Source organism: Acomys minous (genome assembly GCF_964271855.1).
Source record: "Acomys minous genome assembly, chromosome: 9".
Taxonomy (NCBI): Eukaryota; Metazoa; Chordata; class Mammalia; order Rodentia; family Muridae; genus Acomys; species Acomys minous.
This window is the reverse complement of record NC_140490.1, coordinates 48,388,767-48,409,522: the sequence shown is the minus strand read 5'-3', so window position 1 is coordinate 48,409,522 and position 20,756 is coordinate 48,388,767. Positions and strand designations below refer to the sequence as shown.

Here is a 20,756-nt window from a genome sequence, read left to right as displayed (position 1 = left end):
AGAGCTGGGCCTTTCAACATCCATTATCAATCAAGAAAATACACTACAGACTTTTCCAGAGTCCAATCTGGTGGAAGGAATTTCCTCATTTGAGGTTTCCTCTTCTCAAATGTCTCTAGTTTGTGTTAAGTTGACATAAAATTAGCCAGAACAGCAATTAGGTTGCTCGTAATTCACTGTAACTGAACTGGCAAAACAATTGTACTAAAGACTGAGAGAAGTTATGAAAATACAATAATCACTACAAAAGTCATAGATATTTTGAAAAATAGTACAAATTAATAAAAAGACCAACTCTAAAAGACTATTACATAACCAATAGAAGGGCAAACAAGGAAATTAATAGGTAAGTCAATCAGAAAACAAAATCAAACCTGAGTCTAACATATCAGTAACTACACTAAATGCAAATGGACTAAATATCAATTAGTATGGTAGATTAAAACAATAACTTAACTATATAATATCTATAAAAAACTTACTTCAAACTAAAGGTAAAAGATAGGAACGTTAATAAAATGAAAGAAGAAATTGTATATTGACATCAGATAATGTAGCATTCAGAAAATGAATAAAGAAAATTACAGAATACCAAGAGTCCCTTCAGTTGTATTCTTGACTTTCTCTCTCCTTTCGAATAAGTTTGCATTTTCACAAGCTGAAGGCTTTAATGGATAGGGACTTGTTGTCAAGATGTCTCCTATTTCCCCAGAGTGGGATTTTTTTTCTTGTCACAATTGCAGCCTCTTTTTAGCTTGTGCCTTGGGTACAAACTAACTTGCCCAGGCAATTTTTGTTCTCAACAAACTGCACATCTTTTATATCTTTCTGCTCATTTTTTTTGGCTATTTTTCACGATAGACCTGGATACATACAACAAAATTCGACACGGCACAGCTGGAATACTCCCCTGTTTTGAAATTTCCCCTGCCAAAGTAGTCCATTATTTTTAAATGCAACTTCACTCAAGTTTTCAGGACATGGGCAGAATGAAGCCAGATTTTTAGGGGAAAAATATCACTCTCACTCAGTTCCTGGTGGAGTCCTCAGTCTCCTCTGAAACCTCCTGAGCCAGCCCTCTACTCTCCACACGTCTCAGAGCTCTGTCTTCCAAGCTCCCAGCAGAATGACCCACTAGTCCTGGCTTCCACCATGCTGTGTTTTCTTGTCCTACATACCAAACTCTTCTGCATAACAGCTATAAATGCTTCCAAAAACCTAATATCTATATGATAAAGTTGATTACAAGAAAGCCCCCATTTCTTGTATTCATGTTAAGTCTTAGTGAAGTTTCCTGTTGCCATGCAAAATTACCCTGACAGGAGAGACTTAGGGGAGAAAGGGTTTAGTTTGGCTCATGGTCTGTCATGGTAGAGAAAGTGCTGGTAGCAGAACTTGACGGGCAACTGGTAACATCACATCCACAATAAGAAGCAGAGGAAGCCGAATACCAATGCTCGGCTGCTTTCATTTTTTAAAATGCAGGTCAGGACCCCAGCAGAAGGAATGTGCCATCTATATTTAGGATTACTTGAACATAATCAATCACTCACAGAATTTCCCAAAGGGTTGTGTCTTGGCTGATTCTATGTTCTTTGAGGTTGACAACAAATATTGACCATCATGGAGAGTTTGGAGGAGGGAGAGAAGCTGGTCAACAAGAGGGATCTTGGAGTGATGGAAATACTGTTTTGATTGTAAAGAAAGTCTTGCTTTTGACAATGTTCTATTGTTTTGTAAAATAGCACTTAGGGAAATAACATATTATTCATAATAACTGTATGAAAATCAAAAAATATAAATATATTAAAGTTGAAAAATCAAACCAAAAGATAAAAGACAGGGGTTCGGTAGGTCATTCCACCATACACTGAGTAATAGGATCCCAGAAGAACTTGGGATTTATCTCTGATGCACTTTTGGCCACTATCTGCAAGCTGTCACTTCTTTCCAATGTGCATAGACCACCAATCCCAAGGATGACAGTCTAAAATTCCTGCAGTCACTCTGACACTGTGACCCAAGGAATTTCACATCTGACCCTGAGATTCTTTGTGCTTGTTTTATTATCCGGATATCTCTAAGGTTCCCGTGGCCTAAGTCTGACACAAAGAGGCCATTATGGCTAGAGATTCTACAAATTACTGCATACTAAGCAATTCTGACACTAACACTATAGCTAGAGACATCAAGGCTAAGGACAGAGGATGGCCAGCATCATATCCTCCAAGGATGGCCTCCATGTCAACCTCCCAAAAGCAAGGTTGAAGTCAGTATAATATGATGGCTGCCAATGGACGCAGCCATCTGGTGTTACTAGGTTCCAGAAGAAGACTTTTGATGGCCCAGAGAGGCTTGCTCTCTTCTGAGAAGCTGATGTGCGTGCCACCCGACTCAGGTTTGTCTGTGAAGTCTGAGTCACTCCATACTGATAGAGAAATAAACGCTGACATAAAAGCTTGGGTAAAGGAAAAACGATGCTACCTTTCCTTTGCACACATCAGTGAATAAGTACTAGTCAGCCCTGTGCCATTCTAAGCCATGTCTGCTGTGACACCGCTTACTAGCCACTCTCCCCCATGGCTGTGACCAAGTCCCCAACTAAAGCAACTTATGGAAGGAAGGCTTTATTTGGCTCACAGTTTCAAAGGATGTCATTTATCATGGCACGGAAGGAGTGCTCGGATGAGAATGGGGTGCTAGGATGAAAATGGGGTGCTACGGTAAGAATGGGGTACTAGGATAAGAATGGGGTGCTAGTATGAGAGTGGGGAGCTAGTATGAAAACAGAGCGGCTGATTGCATGGTATCCACAGTTAAAAATCAGAGAGCAATGTGGATGCTCGCGCCGATCCGACTTTCCCCCTTTTCGTCGCCACCATCAGCTGGTGCCTCCCACATCCAGGGCTAGTCTTGTTTCGTCCACCTTCACAGACACGCCAAGCAGCTTGTTTCTTGGGTGATTCCAAGCCCCAGCAAGTTGGCAATTAAGATTTATTCTCATAACTGTCTCATTTTCCCATTGCAGTCTCTTCATCACTACAATCCCCTCGATGTGAGAAAATACACCAGACCATGAAGCACCAGGGCCCTCAAGATGGTTCATGAGGTAAGGGCACACTGCCAAGCCTGACAACCTGAGTTGAACCCTGGGACCCACATGCTGGAAGGAGAGAACCGGTTCCCACGCATTATCCTCCGATCCCTACACGTGCACCATGGCACACACAGGTACAACCGCTCCCTTGGTCGCGGATGCTTGAGTAAATCTGTGCCTCCAGTTTTTATCTGTGAAGTGACAAATGGGATTTCCAGAAGGTTCTAGCTTTCTCCTATGCCAGCAGTTCTCAAGCTGTGGGCCAAGACCCCTGTGGAGGTCGAATATCAGATAGCTTGCTTATATTTACATTACAATTCATAACGGTAACAAAATGACAGTTATGAAGTTGCAATGAGATACTTTTATGATTGGGTGTCACCATAACATGAAGAACTGTATTAAAGGGTCGCAGCGCTAGGAAGGTTGAGAACCACTGGCATAGGCATGACCTGGCCCTGCTGGCATGCGTCTTTCTCCACTCCCTATCACTGAAACCCAGCCTCTTCACTTTCATTAAGATCAACTGACCAAAGCTTTCTGAGGCACACTAAGTATTAAAAGTCTTAAAGAGATAGGGTTACATTCCAGTAATATATGCATCTTAAAATTAAACATAAACCTTTTGCTTTTTTTTTAAAAAAAGTCTTATATTTAATACATGTCTCACCTAGAAATCCACTCATTCTTCCATTTTAAAGTGATGTCTTCTCTTCTTGGGAAGGTCGGCGAGGCCTATAAATCCATGTCTCATTATTATGATGAAGGAACAGAAGCTGGCTGACCATATAGCTTTATAGATAGAATGTTCAACATCATCCTTTGGTGAAGGCCTAACAGTTGATGACATCACAGACAAGCCCTTGAGGGAGGGAGAGATCACCCTGTCAAACAGAAAGCCAGAACTACTCAGGGGTCAGGCCTTGCTAAGTGACAACTTGATGTCATGAAAGTGACTAAAATCACTTCCAAGAGAAGGGCTACCAATCGCAGTACATTCTGTCTCTTTGTGTGTGTGTGTGTGTGTGTGTGTATGTATATATACATATGTAAATATGTTAATTCTCCCATGTTCCCCCTCCCTTCCCTCTCTAACCCTTTCTTGCTGGTCTCCCTTCCCCCACTAGGCCCTCTTCTGCTCTCATGTCACATGTGTTGTTCCTCTTTCTTTTTCTCCTCCCTAGGCTCCTCTAAAGCCTCTTTTCTGCTCCCATAGTCGCCTCTCTAGTTAGTTACATGACCTGTGTCATGCACACATCTAAAGAATAAAAACTTCAGCTGAGTGTAGTGATGCACACTTGTAATCTCAGCACTCAGGGAGGCAGAGGCAGATGGACCTCTGTGAGTTCAAGGCCAGCCTGGTCTATAAAGCGAATCCAGGACAGCTAAGGCTACACAGAGAAACCCACTCTCAAACAACAACAACCATAAAAGAATAAAAGCCTTTAATACCTGGTAAATAAGCTTGGTTTATACACATACACACACACATGTACACACATACACACACACACACACACACACACACACACACTATATATATATATATATATATATATATATATATCTTTCTCTACATCCCAAACTTAACCTCTTTAAATTTCCTCTTATATACATATAAAAATGAAAATCTGGGGTCCATGAATGAAAGAAAACACGTGGCTCATTTTGCTTAACATAAATATTTCCAGTTGTATCCATTTCTTCCCAACAACCAGGACTTGTTTTTGTTTTTGTTTTTGTTTTGTTTGTTTGTTTTCAATCACTGAATAGAATTCTATTGTGCATTTGCATCACATTTTCCTTATCCATTCCTCTGTAGGTGGACATCCAGGCTGATTCCATCTCTTCTAATGCGAGCAGAGTAGCTATGGACACAGATGTGCAAGTGTCTCTCTGGTCGCATAGACAGTCCTATGGGGTTGTGCTCTGGAGTGGTTTATCTGAGCCATATGGCAATTCAGTGTTCTCACAAAGGTTCCTCTGCCTCTCACACTGCTTCCTTTCAAAGTGTGCAACACACAACCTTTGAAGGATATAGTCAAACCATAGCAGGGGTTTTCTGACTGTTTCAGGGAGTCTGAAGCTGGGACTGGGGCCAGCCTCTCCAAGCCTGGCTAACATCTGTCCTCCATGCTCTGTTCCCTCCACCATCTTCTCTGAGAAACTTTGATGAGTCTTTCTAAATTCTGATCCACCCACTGCATCACACTCTCACCACGTTTTGCGAGACACTTACCCTTGCATGCCATACTTTATATTCATTAGTGTATCCACTTTACACTGTCTTCCCGATAGCACACTCTTTAGAGACTCCCGCCTTATGATGACAGAGTAAGTGCTCATTGGGAATTTACTAAATGGAGCTGGCTCCTCTGCCTTCCTCCTTCATTCTCCTTGAGCCCTCCAGTGGGATGAGTCACTCTATTGTTACACTGCGAGTAGTAATAACAGCGAATATCAGGAGCATGCCATCCGCACGTGACCGGGTGAGATGGGAGGGCAGCCCGACTACAGTTCTTTCACCGCATTTTCTGATGACAAAGATGTGTACAGTATCTGCTTTCAATACCCCACATCAAATTGTACAGCTGCTCTGGGGAAAGCTGTGCGAACAAACTTCAACCTCATGACTTCCATTATTTGGGAAGAAAAGGCTTAAAGCATAATGTGGGCTTTTTTTTTAGATGCAAAGTTCTGTGTGAGAAGCGTGTTGTTGATTTCATATTAATGCAGGGTGCTGGTGGTGGAAGTCAGCACAAATCTATAGGAAAGCATCCCACAGCTCTAGTATCTGGCGGCCAAGTGTGAGCTGCTCTCTTGTGTCCATGGAATGGACATCCCTCCTCCTAATAATGCACTGACTATAGGACCTTTGCCACCCTAAGCCACCAACAAGCTGATCCTGTGCTTAAACCAGGGTTCTATGGCCTGTGGATATGAACTCTCTACTGAGCATTAGTTGGCATTTGAACTCTACTCCTGGGTTCTTCCTGTAAATGAGCCCCACAGCTGCAGAGATGTTTCCCCACCCATATACACTGGTTACAACTTCCTGCCTTAGCTGATTCCCAGGCCTGGGAGGTACACGTCATGACTTGTCATTGCTGTATATCTCTGTAAAAAGCTGACACTACGCTCTCTTCACTGATGAGCTTCCTGGTGTGGAAAAAAAAAACACAAGTCGAAATTAAATCCCGCACAATTTCAGGTGTGTCCTCCTGCTGCTTTGGATGGCTTTTGTGTAAGCTCTGCTGCAGATATTAAATTAGAATCATTTTCTTCTTTATCATGGGGTTTTGTTGGGATAGAAGCCTGCCACAAGGGTTGGCGCAAGGTACTCTTTTCTGGTACCTGCTCTTATCCAATTTCTACAATCCTGATGATAATAGTGGCTGTTCCATGGTTGGCTTCTAGTGACAACTGTCTCCATTTTTGGTAAGGGATGGCTCCCCTACGTGAGCAGGTGTAAGTGCACACATGTGGAGGCCAAAGATTGCTGCCAGATGTCTTCCTCTATTGCGTGCCACCTTGTTTTCTGAGGCAGAGTCTCTTCCTCAAGCTGGAACTTACCAATTGGCTGTGCTGGCTGGCCAGGGAGCTGGAGGATCCTCTTGTCTAGATGCCTGGCTTTTTTTTTTTAATTTGAGTGCTTGGGGTCCAGACTCAGCTCGTCACACTTACGTGGAAATCACTTTGCCCATGGAGTTATCTCTCTAGCTCTGAGAATGGTTCTTTAAGTAGGTGATGTGAAGAGCTGAGGTCAGAAGAAGACAACAGGGAAGTAGAGTAACTGGGCACCACAGAGGAATGAGACACATTGTTAACGACACTCCAATTCTGTCGTCTCTCTTCAACATTTGGGAAAATTTCAAGGCAGAGAGGCAAAAAAAAAAAAAAAAAAAAGGCAGAAGAATGCATGGCAGCAGTAGTGGGTGTGGGGTATAGTTTGCCTTTTCATCAGGAAAAGAGTGGGCGCATGGTGTAACAAGTAGAACTCCAAATCACCTCCCTTCTTTGTCCTTCTCTCCTTCTTGGCATTAGTTACTCTCCTGGATAAGCGTGCAATAGTGAAACCAGCTCCTCTAAGTAGATACGTGCCTAAGGCCTCCCTGGGAAAAGGAGAAAGGGGTGGTGGGGGCTAGACCATGAGTCGGGCATGGTTTTCTCCTCTTTGTCGGTTTTGGCAAATTCCATTCGGGCTGCCCACCCCTTTTGAGTGGCACATGGCATGGCTTCATGTGCATCCAGATTTTTGGAAGTCAGCGAATATCAGTGAACACACAAAGCCTACAGCATGTGCACGGCCTAGAAAACTGAAACATCAGGTGCCATGGTTTGGGAGGCTCTCTTCAAAAGGCTCATGTGGTCAGGGCAAGGTCCTGAGTGAGATGGTCAGAGGCTTCTGGTAAGTGGTTGGCTCATGAGAGAGCGTGTAATCTGATGGCATGGAAATGGAGCCTAAGCAGAAAAAGTAAGACACTGGGGGGCCGGGGGAGGGGGAGATTCCTGAAAGACGTTTCTGGTCTCTAGCCCTTTTTCTCTTTCTTTCTGCTTCCTGAACACCATGAAGCGAGCAGCTCTGCTCCACTGCACTCTTCCACCCTCATGCAGTACTTCACCACAAGTCCACCATGATGAGCTTCCGCCTGCCAGGGACCAAACACTCTAAAACCACGGGCCAAAATAAATGTCTCTTCCTTTATTTTTCTCAGCTAATTTGTCAGAGCGACCGAAAGATGATCAGCCCAGAAAGCTCTCTGAGGGACACAACTTGGGTGTTTTTCGCTTAGCCACAGTCTCTTCTCTTTCCTGTCTAGTCACGCATCCCACAGAGCCCTGTCTGTCATAATGACTAATGCCTAGTTTGGTACACTGGCAGACACATGACCTCCTAGCTGTCATTCATGGCTGTTTGTTTTTGTTGTTTTGTTTTGTTTTGTTTTGTTTTTAACTAAGCTAGCTGGTTTCCTTAATTGTGGTTTCTACTTCTATATCTAAAAGGCCATTCCCAACCCAGTTTGGTCCTCCTCCTCTTTGTTATGCCCTTAGAGGCATTTGGGTCTTTTTGTTGGTTGTCATGGGTCTTAGACACAAGAACTTTTATTCAGTTGCTTTGTGTGTGTACACATAAATTAATATGTGTGCACACACATGTATGTGTCTGCTTATTTACTTGCCTGTGCATGTGGAGGCCAGGGATTGCCTTTGGATGACTTCTCCTATTGTTCTCCACCTTATGAGACAGAGTTTCTCACCCACCCCAGGGGCAGTTCAGCGAGACTGGCTAGCCAATTAGTTCTCAGTATCTCCGTGTCTCTAACCTGCCCAGTTAGTTCTAGGGCTGTGGGTGTGCGCCACCCCAAGCACCTTGTCCATGGGTGCTGAGGATCTGAACTCTGACACTTCTGCTTGCTCAGCAAGCACTTTACCCAAGGAGCCCTCTCCTCAGCCCCTCATTCGGCTTTCTAAACTGAAGCCTGCCACCAGGGAGGACACGTGGGAGCGATCCCGCTGACAGAAGTTGCTGGCTCCAGTGTTGCTTCCATCCTAACATCTGTTAGGCAGAAAGTCGAAGGACGCTGGCTTTGGGGTAGTGGGGGCGGGGGGGAATGCTGCTTTGCCAGCCATGACGAGAAGATCTGGATCGGCCCACATTGTGAGTAGAGCCAAGAACTGCTGTGCATGGAACTCAGGCTGCATCCCTACCACCTCCCAACTCGCTCTTCTCATTTTCCTCATGCAATTTATCTGAGAGAACAGAAGGGCAGTAGCCAAGGACACTGAGCTAATGTCCCATGACCAAGATCCTACACATCTTTTCGTCAATACTATGGTTTGATTGCTCCTGTGTCCTTTTTTTTATTTTTTATTTTTGGCCAGGATTCATTAATATGCTACCAACTGTGACTTGATGTGAAACTCAGCATGGAATTTCAGCATGACCATTCCACAGTCAACATGCCATTGGATCTCTCCCTTTCCCAGGCATCTTTCTATAGCCCTCAAATTGATTGTATTCCATAAACCAGGAGCTACAGTGCCAGAACATGGGCCTGGAAATAAGTGGCGGCCTTCACAAGAGTCCTTGTTAACAGAAAGGAAGCTGGGGTGGAAAGTTATGAAGAAAATTTATTAAAATCTCAGAGACCCAAATAATTTACTAGATGTTCTCTGGGCAATAAATCAGATGTCCCACATCTGTTTATTAAATGAGCCTTTCAGACAAATCTTGAATGTCCCATTTTAGACTCAAATATGAGTTAAGATATAATTGCCCTTTTCCTTCATATTTTGATAACAGGCCAAACTACTGCTGCTGTTCCTATAATTATTATAGGGCTGGGGGTTGAACTGGTGGCCTTGCACATGCTAAGGCACATGTATATATATATACTCTACCACTGAGCTGCACTCTCATCCTGGGCCAAGCATATTCAGAAGGCCAGGACTATCATCACATTGCAAGTGTCCTGCGGGGGAACCTGACAGGCCATCTTTCCTCCTCCTCAAGCTTGTACAAACAAACACTTCACCCTGGGAAGAGTCGTATCAGATGGTAGATGCTGCGAATTGTACCTGTTCTAAATTCAGAGCAGCTGCTCCAGAGAAGAGTCATTTAAAAGCCGATTTACAAGTTCAGATAATTTCCCCCAGATTCAAAGCTGCCTTCCTTTTAAGGTGGGAAGCCCTAAAGGCAGGGAGAAAAGGGTTATCTAGGCTCATCAGGACATTCAGTGGCAAGGTCACGTGGTTTCCAATATTTCCACCTTCCTCACCCCTCCCTTCCTCACTCCTGTGGACATCCATGTGGGTTTTAATAGATAGATATAGAGAGACACATGAGCTGGGCAAAAGCCAAGCTTCACAAAGGCTGCATGTGGGAGCCAGGGACAGGCTTGGCCACGGCTGGCTGATCCAGAATTTGGCTCTGTGTCCAAATTTGCCCTGGAAAGAGCACTCTAGGACTGCCACTGGGAGCCCAGCCTGCAACCTCTCCTTCACATTCATTACTACTTTAGAGGTTTCCACAGGGAGACAGGGCAGAGTCCTGCTCTGATTGGCTGCCTTTCTCTGACTTAACAGGCAGCTCCAGCAAATCAATAGCCTGAACTCCAACAACATAAAGATGAATTGAAACAGGCAAGGCCCTTGGGGGTACTGGTAAGGGGAGAAAGAAAGAAAAACAGTGTAAGTGCTATCAAGACAAAACCAAACCGTGCACACAGCTTTTCCAGGGACCAACCCTACCCCAGCCCACCCCCAACCCCCAACTGCTGACCAGAAGCCCTACAGGCAGGCACTACCTTAGCACCCTCAACTCCTTGGCATTAGGCCAAATTCAAACCATTTGCAAAGTAGGTCATTGGAAGTCACATCCAGCAGAGGAGGGGGAGGATGTGTCAGTAAGGAGCTGGGAAGGTTCAGTCCCTGCAGAGGAGGGAATCCGATACAGAAAGAGGCAGCTGATGTGAGGAGCTTCCTCCCTAAGTGACAGGTTGTATCAGATCTGGTCTAGAGGCCTTCACAGCTAGTCACGAGATCAACTGCTCTGCACAAGCCTCCAGCAGGACTGGGATGATAACCCTGAATGAAAATGCACTCCAAGGAAGCTGACGTCACCTTTATTCAGCTTTTTGCTCTCTGTGTTCAGAAAGCCCATTTCATTAATGAGGGTTTTTCTAGTGAGGCATGCTGGTTCCCTGCCCTCCCATTCCCTGAAAAATGCAATTAAAAATACTTAGATGCATGTAAAATTGCCCTAAATAATAAAAGGAGGAAGATGCACATAAAACAAATTAAAATACCTCCTACCTGCTCTCAAACATAAAACTCATACTATTATTATTCATGCAGATGTGGGTCAAAAAAGGAAACCCGACTTTCTTGATTAAAGAGATGCAAAGACACAAATGAAACAAATACTTGCAAGGTACAACCTACCTACAAGTGTCACACAGAATTGGCCTTTGATACACTGTTTGGGGTTTTTTTTTTTTGTTTGTTTGTTTTTTGTCCCCAGCTTCTCTCTATTATGATACAAACTAATCACCCTCCAAGACTCCTCTTAAATTGTTTCTCTTTAGAAAACCACATCTGGCTCCCCATTGTCAGAGATCATTTCTCTCCAGCCAGATCCCCACAGTAGTCACAGTAGCCAACTCCACACAGCCATATGACGCAGTTGCCTAGGCATTGTCGTGCCATAGCTCCCGGAAGGCACAAACTCCGTCTCAAGTCTCATACTTCAACCATCCATCAAGTATACTTAGGCCAACATATTGCTTTAAGGACAGTGGGAGAAACCAAGGGGAGAAAGAGAGAAGAAAACAAACCTTTGCTGAATGCCTAGTAGATACGATGTGAGCCACTGTGCAGAGTTTTCTATTGATTTTTTTTTTCTTTTTTAATTTAAAACTCATAACAGCTCTGGGATGGAAGATGTGCTTTCCACCGTCTTAAAGATAAGGAAAGAGGCTTAGAGCTGTTACATAACTCACCCCAAAGCAAACAGCCAGCCCAGCCAGCCCTGCTTCTCTATGCTATTGTCAGCTTTGCCTGGTGAAGCTTTAAAGTGTCCGGCACAAGGCTGGCAGATAGCTCAGTGGGCAAGTCCCTTGCCACAAAAGCATGAAGGCCAACATTTGGATCCCCAGAACCTACTTTATTTTTTTCTTCCTCTCTTTCTTTTTTAAATCACTTTATAGCCTGATCCCAGCCCCTCTCTCCTCTCCCCTCAGTCCCACCCTCATGCCCCATTTCCCCCTCCTTCTCAGAGAAGGGGAGGCCCCACCCCATGGATACCTGGGATCTCAAGTCACAGCAGAACTAAGCTCATCTTCTCCCACTGAGGTCTGACAAGGCTACCCAGCTAAGGGAAAGGATCCAATGGCAGGCCACAGAGTCAGAGACCACCCCAACTCCAATTGTTACAAGACTCCCATGTTGACTCGGCTGCACATCTGCTACACATGTGTAGGGCACCTAGGTTCAGCCCGTACATGCTCTCTGGTTGTTGGTTCAGTCTCTGTGAGCCCCCATGGGCCCAAGTTAGTTCACTCTGTAGGTCTTTTTGTGGTGTCCTTGACCTCTCCAGAGGGAAATGGAGGGGTCAAGGACACCACAAGAAGACCTACCCAGCGCCCAGTTTAAAAGCCAGGCGTGATGGCATGCCTGTAATCCTAGCACTGGGAGGGCTGAGACAGGGGCATAGCTCAGGTTGGCTGGCCAGCCAGTCTAGCGGAATTAACAAGCTCCAGGTTCAATTAAATCCTGTGTTAAAAAACAAGATGGGAATGATAGAGGGATCACACCTAAAGTCACACCTGTGGCCTCCACGCATGCATGCTCACACACATGCATGCATACCTACACATATGTGTACATATACGAACACACACACACACACACACACACACACACTATCCAATGCCAGTCAGGTGTGGTGGTGCATACCTGGAGTCCCAGCACTCAAGAGGCGAATGCAGGGGGATCACCATGAGTTAGTTCAATGTCGCCTGGTCTACCTATCAAGTTCCAGGCCAGCCAGGGCTACATACTAAGATCTTCACTCAACACAAGACAACAAAAAGCATTTCTAATACTGGAGTTTACCTTTGAAGACTCTGATTCTGGTTTCTGAGCTCAGAATATCAGAAAATGTTCCCTGTACTAACTGCTCTGTTGTAGATCAGCCCCTGCATAGACTCCTTGCCAGTATTTGTCAAACAAGTGGCTCCCGTCTACTTACTGCAGCATTTCTCAGGCCTACCTATTTGCTAGGGTCTCCTGGACAGGCAACTAAGCAACCAGTGCCTCCCTCTCTGCCCCTAGAGGTTCTGACAATTGGTTTCAGTGTGGAGCTTCCTGACAGGCCGCCCAGCTTGCAGAAACTCCCCCAGCCATCCACATGGGCAACTCCTGTCAGAACCATCTGTCCAGCATGAGGTCAGACAGCATCTGCAGTATTCAAAGCGCCACACAGGTGATGCTGCTCAGCAGGGCTGAGAACAACCGCCTACACCGTGTCGCCTCTCTCTGAGCTTTATAAATGGGAAAGCATCACTTTCTAAAAATAAGCTCATCAACAAGGATGGGAAGGAACAGCCGCACACTGCAGCGCAGCCTTTGGGGTGGGGGCAGGAGGAAACAATGGGGCCTTTGCCTCTGGTGAACTTCATCGGTCTGCGCTAACTTGGTCTTTGATTTGTGCCTCTCAAGGGCTGCTTGGAAAAAGATTTATGAAACTAGTGGATGCCGCTTTTGTTTTGCAGCTCGGTGGATAGAAAACAAGCATCCTCTCTACCAAGCTAAGGGGTGTCTTCTAACCTCCAAGAGCTAGAGTGAGAAATGCATGCTAATGTTCGAACACCTGTGGTGGACACGCCCCCGTTATGGGAGCAGGAGGAAGAGGGGAGGGGGCGGGGCAGTCACAGGAGAAGCTGCAACTCTCTGAGAGTTTTGAGAGACGGGCAAGAGGACGAAACAAAAAGGATGCCTGTAGTTGCACCTCATATATATTTAGTCATGTTTCTAATGATCTGGAAAACAAAGACAATTACACGCGACGGGCTTTTGTGTTGCTAGCTTTAAATGCTTTTGAAAGTACATAACCCTGACTGTATCAGAAAGCAGTTTAATATTAATGAGACAGGTTCTTGCTATTCTGTGTAATAAGCCCAACCAAGAACCCGTGCAAGAGACATTTCCTTCGGAACCGTGTTGGCGTTACATAATTATCATGAGCCCATAAACAGAAGCCACTGTTATGAATCAAGAAGTGGGATTGCTTTAAAGAGCAAGTCATTTTAGACCTAAGAGGGGAAACCCCTTTTATATGTACCATGACATTTGTATGCAATTAAAAAAAAATAGGAGACATCACTGAGTGTTTAGTTCTGTGCCTGGGAAGTCTGTGACTTTCTTTTTCTGCGTTTTCATTTCATTTCCAAAACCATAACAAAGACATGAACTAGGTAAATCTTATAATCTCCCTTTTCATATCAAAGTGGGACACAGAGGAACCAAGTGGCTTGCCTAGGGACACACAGCTAGCAAGTAAGAAGTAATACAGATGGACGTTCACGCGGGCTGGCTTCATAGCTCATCTTTTGAACCTGGATAAACGAGAAACAGTGTTTGTTCTGCACTGATGTTGTGTTGTTCTAAGGAATTGCATCTTTTTCTTTCACATGCCCAGGCAGATGGCAGAGAAAACAGATTTCTGGAGGGAAAGGAACCATCACTTCATCCCAAATTTACCCCAGCTCACCTCCCTCAGTTTCTTTGAGTAAATCCAACTTCAGAGAGGCCTGTCTGGTGGGATCCAGAACAGCAGATAGGGGAAACCTTGCTTGAGGGTGTGCGCCACTGGGCTTGGAAAATGGAAAAAAACAGCTTCGTCTTTAAAACTTTTTTGATGGGCAGAGGAGATGGCTCAGTTGGTAAGATGTTGGCTGTGCAAACATGAGGACCTGAGTTCAAGCCCCAGAACTTACCTAAAAACCATGCAAAGCCAAGCATGGTGGTGTTTGCCTTAATCTTAGCACCTGAGAGTAAAAAGACAGGTGCATCCCTGGAGTTCATTGGTGGGTCAGCCTTGCCTACTCAGTGAGCCAATGAGTGAGCCAAAGGATGCAAGTTGTGCCTGTGAATCAAACTTGAAATTACTCTCTGGCCTACACACACACACACACACACACACACACACACACACACACACACACACACACCACCTGAGACTAATGCAGGCAGATGTTCGGATTCCCATGAAAATCCTGCCACGACTTCCTTTCATCTTGTTAATAGCTAGTTAGACATTATCAGGTTCGAAAGCCACAGACAGACACTCTCCCTTCTAAACCAGGAACTACAACTGGGTTAGTGGTTAGAAGAACGCGATGGGCACAGGCATTCCCCATCCCCAAGGTCATTAATAGAAAGCTGTCTAACCCCGATTGCAGTGACTGTCTAGCTGGAGGCTTTCTGGTAAAGAACAGGGCATGCCATTTTTTTCTCCTGTGTGACTCGTCCAAATGAGCCTGCCAGTCACTGGGCGAGGAGAAGGTTCAGAAATGTCATAAAGCTTGCTGGAGCATAGATAGACACAGTGGACACAGTGGCCCGTTGTCTGTACTTCTTATCCCCGCCCCCAAGTGCTTCGCTTTCCTCTGTGGTAACCCTCATGTCCTCTACCCCATGCTCTGTGCGTGTTCTGCTAATGCTTTCCACAGCAATTTCAAGTGAAGAAGAGATGAGAGGAGTCAGAGTGAGATCTTGGTGACAATCTGTGTTCCAAGTTTCTCTCCCTCCTCTCCCTCCCTCCCTCCCCCCTCCCTCTTTGAGACATGGTTTCTCTGGGTAGCCTTGGCTGTCCTGAACTCACTTTGTAGGCCAGGTTAGCCACAAATTCATAGAGATCTGCCTCCCTGAGTGCTGGGATTACAGGCATGTGCCATTGAGCCTGGCTTAAGTTTCCATCTCTTAAGATAAGAACAGGTGTGCATTAGCCTGGGACCACTCCCTTCTAGTTAGGTGAGCTTTCGGTCTTCCCCAGCTTCTCCCTGGAGAAGCCAGTGCTTCCAGATCTTTGCAGAACAAAGTCTTCACGTGCACTGTTTCTACAGTCTCAAGAACAGTCCTGCTTCCCCTGCAGTTGGAAACTCCTCTGCATGCATGAAGCGGCCTCAGCCCACTTCCTCCAGAAATGCTTTCCTGGTGAGGAGTGGCTGGGTGCCCTGGGATCCCTCATAGCCTCTTTGACTTTCCTGCCTGTGGTACTTACTTGTACTATTGTTTGTTCAAAGGTTGTATCTCCCATCTGTTCTCTAAATCCTAGTGGAAGAAGGAGAGTGGGTCTTACACTAACCCACCTAACATGGGGCATTCCACGACACAGCAGAATGCCAATATTTGTTTTAAGATACTCCCCTATGTTTACATAGCATCTGTCCCAGGTTCCAGGGAAAGAGTAGCTCTGCTGTAATGGGTCCCAGGATTCTGTATATCCTTTGCTCTTCATCTACAAGTCCTCAAGTTACCCTAATTTTCATGTGTCACCTGTGTCCTGTTGTACCTATAATATATATTACATATATATTACACACACACACAGACATACAAACATACACACACACACACACACACACACACACACACACACACACACACACATACACACGATGGGTCAAAACCAAAAGAAAAAGAAAAGAGAAAGGAAAGAAAAGGAGTGGTTCAAATAAAGGCAGAGAAAGAATTGAATATTCTTAGAACTCATTTAAATATTTTCATGTAAATTTCTAAACATCACAATGGCTAAACATTTGCCTGAAAGCAAAATGCTTATTTGAAGAGTCAATTGCTATCAAGTAAGTTGTATATTATTAGGTGATTAAAAAGCATGATTTTGTTCTTGTGGGGAATAAAAAAAAAAAAAAAGGACCCAAGTTAAGCCTAACCAAAGCAAGAAGCTCAGTGGCTCCAGAGCATCTCAGTTCCTCCCACATCCCTGCTCCCATGGCATCTTTCTCACCCTGCATCCCTCTTCAACATCACTGCCCTTCTTCATATTCCCATCTCACTAAGGGAACAAATAAGGATTGGGAAGGTGGTATGACCACTAGCCAGAACCATTCACCAATCTGAGATGATGCTCAAGAAGTTAGATGAGAGTCAAAGCATGGACAAGACCTTCTGGTTTTCAGAAGGATATTCTTCTTTCCTCCAGACAGAAACCACTCCCCTACCCAAGGGCCTGTTGGGAGGTGGCCCCCATGAGGCCCCTAGGGAACATATTCATAGTAAGAGCCCAAGGCCCTCACTTTCCTCTCTTTCCTGATACAGACTGAAAAAAAAAATGAAACCTGTTCTTTCCTGTAGTGAAAATTTTGGTGTCTTTCAAAGCCCAGTTAGGTTATGTAAACATCTTTTTATTTTAATCCCAAGTATGGGCTGCTGGGCAGCTTTAGGTTGTTCGCAGCAGCAGCAGACTATTCGCCTCGAGCCTGCTCTCGCAGGGGTGTGATTCTCTCAACTGAAGAGAGTTTAATTCTGGGGATTCTAGAGAGGGTATAAAAAGACCAGAACCCAAGACAGGGTGTGAGACTGTTCCTCCTGTGGGTTCCTGCTGGTTTGTCAAGTGGTCATGAGAAAAAAAGACACAAGAAGAAGAAATTGGAGATGTCCTGACGAGACAAAGATTGCAATTGCCCCAAGGAACTCAATGCCCCTAATCAGCAGGAAGTAGTCTAAAAAGATCTCAATGCCCCCTCTCCTCTCTGACCTTCTGGCTCTCCTACATGGTATTGGGGTGTTGGAAGGGATAAGGGTTGGAAAGGAGGTAGAGGTACAATAAAGAACCCAAACAAAATAGCCAAAAGGCACGCCTACACTTCCCTAAAACAACTGAAATTATTTGTTGACAGACCAGGAGGATAAGGATCTGAATCAAAGCCTTGGCAGGCCTGTGGGTGCTAGGGAAGAGTCCTCGCCTGGCTCTCTCAGAATCTGTGGCTTCCGGCCATCATTGGCTTACCTTTGCTTGAAGATGCTTCACTTTGGTTTCTGCCTTTGTTATCATGAGCCCTTCTATCTCCTGCATATGCCTACCGTCTCCAAGTCTCTCTCCTCACCAGGATGCCAGTCATTGGACTGGGAGCAGTTCTCATCCACCAGGGCCTCATTTGTGCTTGATTATTTTTGTGTACAGTCTATGCAGTGAACATGGTCATTTTCAGAGTTAATAGGGGTTATGGCTTCCCACTTTTTTCTAAGACGCTATATATTGTAGTTATATATAATATATAATCAATTATTGTTATTTTTTCACTTTTTCCTATTCTATATAAAGGGTAGGCAATGGTAAGAGCCAGAAATATTGGGTTACTACTCCAAGGAAACAGTGTCTTTCAGACGTAACAGGACTAATACACATAGGAACTCACAGAGGCTGTGACAGGCCACACAAGACCTACACAAGCTCATGCCAGACGAGGTCCCAGCACTAAGAAAGGACACAAAGTCCTACCCTTAACCAAGAAGGTATTTTCAGTTATATCTCCTGGAAAAGAGAAAATCGGTTTTCTCCAATGGGGTGGAGTGTCAGTGGGCATATCAAACCCATGCTAGGGCAGGCCCATTGCCAAAGAGGAGTTGACAAATACAAAATAGACTCTATGTGTGTAAATTTTTTTTTGTCCTTTTTAAAGGGTGTGTGTGTGTGTGTGTTAATTTTCCTCATTTTGCTTTTTGAAAGAGAGGGAATATGAAGTTAGTGAGTAGGGAAGTCGTGGGGATGTGGGAGAGGGCAGATAATATGATCAAAATATCTTGCATAAAAATGCAATAAATTATAAAAAAATAAAAATATACTTGGCTGGTCAAGTCTCCCCTGCCCCCACCCTACACACACACACACACACGCATTTGTCTTGGGCAATTTTGCTAACTTATATTTGGTTTTTATGTCACAGACGATCCACTTACCTCCGTGAGCAAGTAGTCGCAGAATGAATCCCTCCCAGATGTGACAGGATTTTGTGTGTTCTCTTTTAAGAACAAGGGTCAGGGTAACTCCACACTCATAGCGTTTAAAACAGCCACAGGCTCCTTCTCTGTGCATTTTAGTTCTAGACGTTTTCATGGACGTCAAGCTGACTGGTTCTCTCCACAGCTGAGTCCAGCTTGCTGATGAGCCCGTCACAGGCCTTCTTCATTTCTGTCCCGGTGATTTCCACAGTTCCTTTTGCTTCTTTCTTACCGTTTCCATTTCTCTACTAAGTCAGCTATTTTTGGATGTTGGGTCTGGTCGTCTTCAAGTTCCTGAAACCCTGGTGTCTGTTTCCATCTTGTTGGTCTGGTGTCTTCAGACTGGGCCTGTTGCATTTTGTTATGCCTCCTAATTTCTTTGGGGGGAAAGCTGGGCATGAGTTGTTGAAAGGCACTGGAGCATCAAGGGCCTCGGTGTGAGGTGCGTGCTTGCCTGGACTGGAAGAGGTGACAAAGAGAGTGTAAGCACTGGAAAATGGCTGCGAAACGCCGTCTCTGGATCACAGCATTCGTGGGTAATTAGCTTCATGTGACCCAGGGAAGATCACACCAACAAGACCAGGCAGCAGTCAGCAGGTAGCATCAACTGTAATCAATGGGCAGCTCGTTCCCCAGCTAAAACACCTGTAGGTGAGGAGGGCACATTGAGGGATGTCTGGGGAAGTAGGAAGGGGAAATGGACTTTGATATATCAAGTTATACTAAACACAGCTGTCAAATAATTAATAAAAGATTAAAAAACAGGACAATTAAAATGAAGAAACACTGAATTCTGGCCCCTAGCTTACGCAGGTGAGACAAGGACATGCGTAAGCCCCTCCCCCCCCACACACACAAACACACACACACACACACACACACACACACACACACACACACACACACATACACACACACACACACAGGATGACTGGCTTCGGTGCTTCTGAATATTATTGACAACCCATTTACTTTCTGTTCACATCAAGCCACATCTCAGGGCGTTTCAACTCACACCCCACATCCCACCCGCATCTTCCCAGACCTCCCAACACCATCTTCTCTCTTCCTCTGGGAGGAAGGCTTCCCTTTTCTTTGTGGGCAGGATTAACTGCTTCGTCCTTTGTGTGTTTTTCATAAAGTTCTCACTTCACACTCGACTACAGAGCAGCCCTATTTGAGTCCACACCTCCTTTCAGGTCTGAGCTCCGAGAGAGCACAGACCACACTGCCCTCATCCTCCTGACTCCCTTTCCCTTCCTAACTCAGGCAAACAGTGTGGACCCAGTACTTTCTATTTAAAGGACTGCCCTTTGTTCAAGCCTAATTGGAGATGCTACTACATTCCTGAAGGTAACTGCCACGCTGATTAGGGAGTGAAACGTTCTGTGATTGCTGTTATTGTCGCATAGCTCTGGCTGTTTCAAGGATGCTGTTTCACCAGGACACGTTCTTTGAGCTACTTTAGCCATTCTCACTTGCCTGACAATGACAAGCAATGCACTGCAGGCTGTAGCATTGCACAAGGAAAATCTCAAGCCCGGAGAGTCCCTGGAGGGGGACCTTGTGAAACTTTGATTTTACAGACAAGGAAACTGAGGCCGGGAGGTTAATGGTCTTAGCCAAACAGGATGAAGGGAGGAGCAGAGCTCTCATCCCAGTCAGGAGCCTTTCACTAAATCAGAGCTTTCAAACTCAGAAGCTGTGACTAAGACTGCTGTTGATTTAAATTAGTCTTTTTGTCAGGAAGTAGAGTTAGGGAGCCGTAGCCGCCACTGAATTTGTTTCTTTTGCACGTTGTCTTAGAATACACTGGTTCACTCAAGTTCAGGTGAAAACGGATCTGAGGATCTTTTCTCACCACCTGTCATCCAAGGATTCTGGCAGCCTACACAGAGGAAGCAGAGGTCCCTGAACTGGGAGTAGCCAGCTGGGACACACACACAATCGTCATTGTCAACCTTACAGTCACCATGGAAACACATCTCTGGGTACATCCATAAGGGTATTTCTAGAAAGGTTTAGCCGAGGAAGGAAGACCTGCATGCGGGCAGCACCATGGCATGGGCTGGGGTCCAGGCTGAATACAAAGGACAGTGGTAGAGGAATGTTAGTCTTCATCTCTCTCTGCCTC

General features: G+C 45.1%; 1 long non-coding RNA gene across 4 annotated transcripts in view; it reads left to right on the top strand.

Moving 5' to 3' along the window:
- The window catches only part of LOC311606020, a 186,698-nt gene that overhangs the window by 31,622 nt on the left and 134,320 nt on the right, over window positions 1–20,756 (top strand). For all 4 annotated transcript variants that reach the window (XR_014782160.1, XR_014782161.1, XR_014782162.1 and 1 more), the window contains exon 2: window positions 3,029–3,231. This is a non-coding gene — a long non-coding RNA (uncharacterized lncRNA). The remainder of the gene's footprint in view (window positions 1–3,028; window positions 3,232–20,756) is intronic.